Here is an 8,858-nt window from a genome sequence, read left to right on the forward strand (position 1 = left end):
CGTTACTTTTGCGTTACTTTTTAAATCTGGACAGGGCTTGCTTGTTTGTTTTTAAAATAAAAAAGTTCTATTTTTGGCAAATATAAAAGCCTTTTCACAGCAAAAGTGAAATGAATGCGCCTCAGGGTGAAGGGAAAGTACATTTACGTCCGTACAGTAGAATGCAGAAGAAGAAATTTAATAAAAAAGCAATAAAAAAAGACAAATGTTTGTCTAGATTAATTTGTGCCTATTAGTACGGTTGAACTGGATCATCGAAGCTCAGAAGCAAAGACATTGCTTAATAGAATGGGATTAAATACATAAAGTATATTTGTGTTGTTTAACATTTAATACATATTCTGAGTTGCACTATTTTTATTCATTTTGAGGAATACTAAATCTGTGTTTTTTTTTAGGTTTTTTGTGAGTGAGATGAATTAATATGAAATTAATGCATATTCATACTTATTTTAGAACTACAGTAGCATCTTCTGATTTCTCTCAACATGGGGACAGGAGAGCCGTCAGTCAATAAATTGGAAAAAAAAACAATATTGCGTTACTCCATAAAAAAGTAACTAATTACGTTACTTAGTTACTTTTTATGGAACGTAATGCGTTACGTTACTTTTGCGTTACTTTTTAAATCTGGACAGGGCTTGCTTGTTTGTTTTTAAAATAAAAAAGTTCTATTTTTGGCAAATATAAAAGCCTTTTCACAGCAAAAGTGAAATGAATGCGCCTCAGGGTGAAGGGAAAGTACATTTACGTCCGTACAGTAGAATGCAGAAGAAGAAATTTAATAAAAAAGCAATAAAAAAAGACAAATGTTTGTCTAGATTAATTTGTGCCTATTAGTACGGTTGAACTGGATCATCGAAGCTCAGAAGCAAAGACATTGCTTAATAGAATGGGATTAAATACATAAAGTATATTTGTGTTGTTTAACATTTAATACATATTCTGAGTTGCACTATTTTTATTCATTTTGAGGAATACTAAATCTGTGTTTTTTTTTAGGTTTTTTGTGAGTGAGATGAATTAATATGAAATTAATGCATATTCATACTTATTTTAGAACTACAGTAGCATCTTCTGATTTCTCTCAACATGGGGACAGGAGAGCCGTCAGTCAATAAATTGGAAAAAGTAACTCTAAATTAAATTAAAAAGTAATGCGTTACTTTACTAGTTACTTGAAAAAAAGTAATCTGATTACGTAACTCGCGTTACTTGTAATATATTACCCCCCACACTGGGGCCTATCTTAATGATCTACCCAGCTAGACATTTTTTGTTCTAAAAATGTTCTAAGAACATTACCATGGATTGTTCTAGCAATGTTTTTAGCAGGAAGTTTTATTTTTGTTCCCAAAATTCTAAACACTCAAAAAAATGCTTAGCTATTACGTTCCTAAAACATACAATTTTATTAATCTTAAAAATAAAACATCAAAATCTAACAGGTTTATAAAGGGCATCCACTTAATTTATTAATAGTTTTACAAACAGTAAATGCTCAGCATCACATGTTGAAGAACTCAGTAAAGTGCAGTGCATAATCAAGCGTCTGACCGTTGTTTACTCAGAGTGCTCATCATTGTCTTTGCTTGTTGTGGTTCTTGCAGAAAAATGATACAGTCGTCTGTATTAATAGGTGTTCAACTGTTCTTCTCCTCCAGTTTTCCAGCTGCTCTCCCAGTTAGCAGCACTGAGCTCTATTCTCTGTGTGCATGATAAAGTTCTTCATCATGGCCTGTAACAGAGCAGCATACAACAGTATAAACAGAAAGAATACAAATACATATTACATCTTAAGATCACAAACAATACTGAAAAATTTCTAAATTAGCCAGCCTAATTAGTATTCAGAAACTATGTAAAGTCTAATTTATTGAAAGTATACATATGACACCTTATGAGTATCTATATCAGTGGTTCTCAAACTTTGTTGGTCACGCCCCCCGTCAGTAAAGTGCAGTGCATAATCAAGCGTCTGACCGTTGTTTACTCAGAGTGCTCATCATTGTCTTTGCTTGTTGTGGTTCTTGCAGAAAAATGATACAGTCGTCTGTATTAATAGGTGTTCAACTGTTCTTCTCCTCCAGTTTTCCAGCTGCTCTCCCAGTTAGCAGCACTGAGCTCTATTCTCTGTGTGCATGATAAAGTTCTTCATCATGGCCTGTAACAGAGCAGCATACAACAGTATAAACAGAAAGAATACAAATACATATTACATCTTAAGATCACAAACAATACTGAAAAATTTCTAAATTAGCCAGCCTAATTAGTATTCAGAAACTATGTAAAGTCTAATTTATTGAAAGTATACATATGACACCTTATGAGTATCTATATCAGTGGTTCTCAAACTTTGTTGGTCACGCCCCCCGTAAAACCTATAAACCAAATCTGGTGCCCCCCTTTTACCGAATACAACAGTATAAACAGAAAGAATACAAATACATATTACATCTTAAGATTACAAACAATACTGAAAAAATTCTAAATTAGCCAGCCTAATTAGTATTCAGAAACTATGTAAAGTCTAATTTATTGAAAGTATACATATGACACCTTATGAGTATCTATATCAGTGGTTCTCAAACTTTTTTGGTCACGCCCCCCTTTAAACCTATAAACCAAATCTGGTGCCCCCCTTTTACCGAATTCCCATCCCACCTCAGACTACCAAATAATTTCACTAAACATTATGAAAAATTAATGCTTTTTTAATTTTAAAAAGCCTACAGGGAAAAAAACGCCTGCATCACTTGAAACATTGAAAAATTGCATAGAGAGAATAACTGTTATTATTGTTATTATTCTCTCTGTTATTTATTTATTTTTTGTGGGTTTCATGCTGTCCGCTAAGGCATAGGACACACACAGCGACATTACCTCCTCACCAACGACATTAAACACCGTGTCTACACCGGACGCCAGTGGCAAAATACAGTAGAACCCATTATAATCAGTGATGCTGTCTACACTGGATGCGGCGTGGCGCGACACGACAAAACCCGACATTAAACTGATGTCTTGTTCTATTTATACTTTACACAAAGTTAAAATGATTTGCAATGGTCGCTTTGTCACGTCCAGTTTAGAGCTGTTGCGGCGCGACACGACAACTGTAGCGTCCGGTATAGACACGGTGAGTGAAGCCGAGAGCAAGATATGCCTTGTCATATTTTCTGCATTTAGCTTTTGAATGACCAGCACCTGCCTGAGTCTGTGCGACTTCATCTATGGCTTTTCTCTTCGCTTTCAAAAACCGATCTATCTCCCATACCAAGTTATGTCCTTTGGCTGTTTTATTTCTTTTCTTTTTCTGCTGATGGCCCGCGCCCTCCCTGCAATACTAATTTCTTACAGATTTCTGCTCATTTGAAATCAGATATAAAGTGGCACTGTATTTGAATGCATGAGTGTCAGTGACTTTTCTCAAAATTGTGAGATAAAAAGTTGCAATTGTCAAATTCTGACAGGAAAAACGTCAGCTCACAATTCTGGCATTTTCTTGCAACTGTGTGTTTATACAGTGCAATTCTGAGGAAAGAGGGGAAAAAAAGAATTGAGAATTGTATCAGGGTGTCTATCTACAGACCTTTTTAATACAACCTTTCGTGAAATTTAAGACCAAACCTGTGATGGAAATACACAATATATTACATGCATGTGTGATATTTAACGCATTTAATGTTAAAAGAAAACAAAATATCCTCCTGAGACCTAAGCATAGCATTTTGTTTTATCTTTCATAACATAGTTGAGAATCATCTTTATACAAAGTTTGGTTAACGGAAATCCTGAAACCTAAAAATTGATTGGTGAATGAAAAAAAAATCTCAATTGATTGTGCCTATACATGTCTTTTCATGTCATTTTATTATTTTATTTTTTTTTACAAAAATAAAATTGTCCCCTACAGTGTAATGTAATGACAATAAAAGCCAAATTTCACAAAACTTTTTCCCCCTGGTTATCAGGATGATATCCTCACTGTCAAAAATGCTATTCATTATTACCATACAATGAAATTTTCATATCAGCAGACAATATCCCATACAAAATATCCTCACAAAAGCACTGCATCACCAAGATTTTTGGTGGCATAAACATAATAAGAAGCTATATTTTCATCAGTGCTCTATCAGCTTTTACGTACTTAAATCTTCTTGTTTTTTATATTTACTCCAGGATGTTATTTACCTTAATAAAGGCCAATATTTTTTAACCTTATTAAATGTATGCATCATCTGGCTGTTACTAATCAAATTAAATTTACAGTGCAAAATTACAACTGCAATCAATTTTAATAGGCCTATACAAAAAAAGATATGCTGAGGAAAAAATCATACTTTTAAATACACTAAACCGCCAGTAGGTGATGGAAACGCTGTACTGAAACAATGCTGAGTGTTGCTTGGAGAATGTGAAATACTTCTGCTGTCATCTTTCTTTGGAACTATTTTTATTGGTGAAACAGAACAAAACAGACAATATTGTGTCTAAAATGTACTTGTTTGTTGAACTAAAATCAAGGTAATATTTGCACTCGTAAAAATATTCAGCACAATAGTTCCCTTGTCATGGTATGTTACTTAAATACATCATGTTAGAAATAAACTAAGCATGTTGAATTTTTACCTCAATATGTTTTTATGAATGCCGTTACACATTAAATTTCTCCATGAAAGTTTTTCACAAACAATCAGGCAGCGCAAGCCTCAACAACAGCTGTTTGCGCTGAATGTAAAAAAATCTAAAGAATAATTTTAACCCAGGGCCACCGATGAAATCCGAGAGCTCTCTGACCCTTCATAGACAGCAACGGTACTACCACCACGGTCAAGGCACAGAAACATAGTAAGGACGTCATTAAAATGGTCCATGTGACATCAGTTCAATCATAATTTTACAAAGCTATGAGAATACTTTTTGTGCACAAATGCCTTTTGTATTTGTAATATCTTACCTAAGTGACATGTGGCCAAGTATGGTGACTTACTTGGAATTAGTGCTCTGCATTTACCCATCCAAAGTGCACACACACACACACACACACACACACACACACACACACACACACTACAGACCTTTTTAATACAACCTTTCGTGAAATTTAAGACCAAACCTGTGATGGAAATACACAATATATTACATGCATGTGTGATATTTAACGCATTTAATGTTAAAAGAAAACAAAATATCCTCCTGAGACCTAAGCATAGCATTTTGTTTTATCTTTCATAACATAGTTGAGAATCATCTTTATACAAAGTTTGGTTAACGGAAATCCTGAAACCTAAAAATTGATTGGTGAATGAAAAAAAAATCTCAATTGATTGTGCCTATACATGTCTTTTCATGTCATTTTATTATTTTATTTTTTTTTACAAAAATAAAATTGTCCCCTACAGTGTAATGTAATGACAATAAAAGCCAAATTTCACAAAACTTTTTCCCCCTGGTTATCAGGATGATATCCTCACTGTCAAAAATGCTATTCATTATTACCATACAATGAAATTTTCATATCAGCAGACAATATCCCATACAAAATATCCTCACAAAAGCACTGCATCACCAAGATTTTTGGTGGCATAAACATAATAAGAAGCTATATTTTCATCAGTGCTCTATCAGCTTTTACGTACTTAAATCTTCTTGTTTTTTATATTTACTCCAGGATGTTATTTACCTTAATAAAGGCCAATATTTTTTAACCTTATTAAATGTATGCATCATCTGGCTGTTACTAATCAAATTAAATTTACAGTGCAAAATTACAACTGCAATCAATTTTAATAGGCCTATACAAAAAAAGATATGCTGAGGAAAAAATCATACTTTTAAATACACTAAACCGCCAGTAGGTGATGGAAACGCTGTACTGAAACAATGCTGAGTGTTGCTTGGAGAATGTGAAATACTTCTGCTGTCATCTTTCTTTGGAACTATTTTTATTGGTGAAACAGAACAAAACAGACAATATTGTGTCTAAAATGTACTTGTTTGTTGAACTAAAATCAAGGTAATATTTGCACTCGTAAAAATATTCAGCACAATAGTTCCCTTGTCATGGTATGTTACTTAAATACATCATGTTAGAAATAAACTAAACATGTTGAATTTTTACCTCAATATGTTTTTATGAATGCCGTTACACATTTAATTTCTCCATGAAAGTTTTTCACAAACAATCAGGCAGCGCAAGCCTCAACAACAGCTGTTTGCGCTGAATGTAAAAAAATCTAAAGAATAATTTTAACCCAGGGCCACCGATGAAATCCGAGAGCTCTCTGACCCTTCATAGACAGCAACGGTACTACCACCACGGTCAAGGCACAGAAACATAGTAAGGACGTCATTAAAATGGTCCATGTGACATCAGTTCAATCATAATTTTACAAAGCTATGAGAATACTTTTTGTGCACAAATGCCTTTTGTATTTGTAATATCTTACCTAAGTGACATGTGGCCAAGTATGGTGACTTACTTGGAATTAGTGCTCTGCATTTACCCATCCAAAGTGCACACACACACACACACACACACACACACACACACACACACACACACACACACACACACACACACACACACACACACACAGAGTCTCGGGGGTGCCGCGGTGCTGTGCAAATATGGATTTCTCTTTCAAGACGTGCGTTTGAACTAACAAACTAACAAAAAAAATAAGTGAACATGCCCGTGTTTGAGAGTCTCCTTGCAGACATCGTTGGCCGTGTCTTAAGTGAGCGTAAAGTCGTGTATCAGTGATCTGTGAGTTAAGTCTTAAAGGAACAGCAGTCGAATCTTCACACACACACACACACACACACACAGTGAGTGTTGGGGGTTCAGTGCCTTGCTCAAGGGTGCCTCAGTCGTGGTACTTGAAGTACATTCACTCCCCCCACCTACAATCCCTGCCGGTACAAGACTTGAACCCACAACCTTTGGGTTACGAGTCCGACCATTAGGCCACGACTTCCCCACTAAGACTGCTATTACCACTACATACTATAGTTGCTAGACTACCAAATCAAAAACACATAGACTTAGACTTAATGCTTATATCTTTCCCATTACCCCATTATTAATTACTGAAAGATTATTAACTTTTAAATTCTAAAGACATAATCAGATGAACACTTAAGTAGCAAATATAAAGCACAGAACACTATATTACAGTAACACTACAGCAAGAGTTTTCAAACCTGTCCTTTGAAATGAGGTCTAAGATGACAAATTGTGCAGGCCTGGGGGTCCTCCAGGACAGGTTTGAAATCCACTGCACTACAGTATAGGGAACATAGTCTCTATTAACTACAACGTTTGCCTTAATTAACTCCTAATTTACTGCTTATTAATAGTTGGTAGGGTAGTTTTTGTAGCATTTAAATTTAGGTATTGGGTAGGATTTAGGGATGTAGAACAAGGTCATGCAGATACCAATGAACAACCAATATACTAGTAATATATGCAAGCTAATAAGCAACTAGTTAAAAGTGTGAGCTGAACTCTAAAATAAAATGTTAACAACATTAACGTTACCTAGAAAGTAGAAACAGATTAACGTTACAGTACCTTTGTTGTAAATGGAGATTTTTATTGCGAATCCGTGTTCATCTTCAAGCAGGCAGTTTGGGTTCTGGATGAAAACAAATCTAGCTGTTATTCAAAAGCAGCAATACACCCAAAATTAATGCATCTGTCATATAATTCTAAGAAAGTAAGATCCAGCCCCAATACTGAAAGATATCTAGGCTATATCAAATGTGCATGTGAAAAAGGTATAAAGATAAAAAAGAATTGTTTCATTTGATTGAAACTTTTTTGATAGATTTTTGTGTATGTAAATACGTAAAAGATAAAAAAGAATTACGTAAACTGAAAAAGCCAGATTGGAAATGTCCAAGTATCGTACCAGAAGCTTAAAATTATCGTATTTGGAAAAAATGATCGTACACGAGTAAAAACGTACAGAATACAGCTATTTATCTACTAGACTAAAACAACAACTTTTGACACAACCTTCAAATTACCACAATAAATAAATAACTATGCTAGGGCCCTATGAAATACGTTTTATTTTTTCCCAAATTCCTTTTTTTATTTTTTTTCCAAATTAAAACAAATTTTGGATTCTGTTTTTTTTTCCATTTCAATTTTTCTGGACTCCTTTTTAAATGGTTAAATTACATTTTATTAATCAAAAGCACGTCTAATTAAATAATGAAATGTATACAATTCAACATCAAATCTATTAAAAAGTTTAACAAAAATGCCAGATTGGAAATGTCCAAGTATCGTACCAGAAGCTTAAAATTATCGTATTTGGAAAAAATGATCGTACACGAGTAAAAACGTACAGAATACAGCTATTTATCTACTAGACTAAAACAACAACTTTTGACACAACCTTCAAATTACCACAATAAATAAATAACTATGCTAGGGCCCTATGAAATACGTTTTATTTTTTCCCAAATTCCTTTTTTTTTTTTTTCCAAATAAAAAAAAATTTTGGATTCTGTTTTTTTTTCCATTTCAATTTTTCTGGACTCCTTTTTAAATGGTTAAATTACATTTTATTAATCAAAAGCACGTCTAATTAAATAATGAAATGTATACAATTCAACATCAAATCTATTAAAAAGTTTAACAAAAATGACAGGGTCTTATGAAATATTCTATTTTTTTCACCTTGTTTATTGTTACCAAATTCTGTTTTAATTTGTCTAATTATTTGAATGCATAAAAACTACTTTTATTTATACCTTATGAAATTGTTTTTTTTCTTTAGAAATTCTGCCTTATGTATTTAAATTTTTCTGGTTATCGAATGAAGGCATAACACATT

At 33.5% G+C, this 8,858-nt stretch overlaps 1 long non-coding RNA gene across 1 annotated transcript in view; it reads right to left on the minus strand.

Moving 5' to 3' along the window:
- Window positions 1-1,966: 1,966 nt before the first annotated feature.
- LOC107560050 (uncharacterized) overlaps window positions 1,967-8,858 on the minus strand; it is a 7,895-nt gene continuing 1,003 nt past the window's right edge. The window contains exons 2-3 of the long non-coding RNA XR_001605687.1: window positions 7,583-7,646; window positions 1,967-2,164 (exon numbers count right to left, since the gene is read on the minus strand). This is a non-coding gene — a long non-coding RNA (uncharacterized lncRNA). The remainder of the gene's footprint in view (window positions 2,165-7,582; window positions 7,647-8,858) is intronic.

The sequence above is a fragment of the Sinocyclocheilus grahami genome, unplaced genomic scaffold (genome assembly GCF_001515645.1).
Source record: "Sinocyclocheilus grahami isolate Dianchi unplaced genomic scaffold, SAMN03320097.WGS_v1.1 scaffold708.1, whole genome shotgun sequence".
Classification (NCBI taxonomy): domain Eukaryota; kingdom Metazoa; phylum Chordata; class Actinopteri; order Cypriniformes; family Cyprinidae; genus Sinocyclocheilus; species Sinocyclocheilus grahami.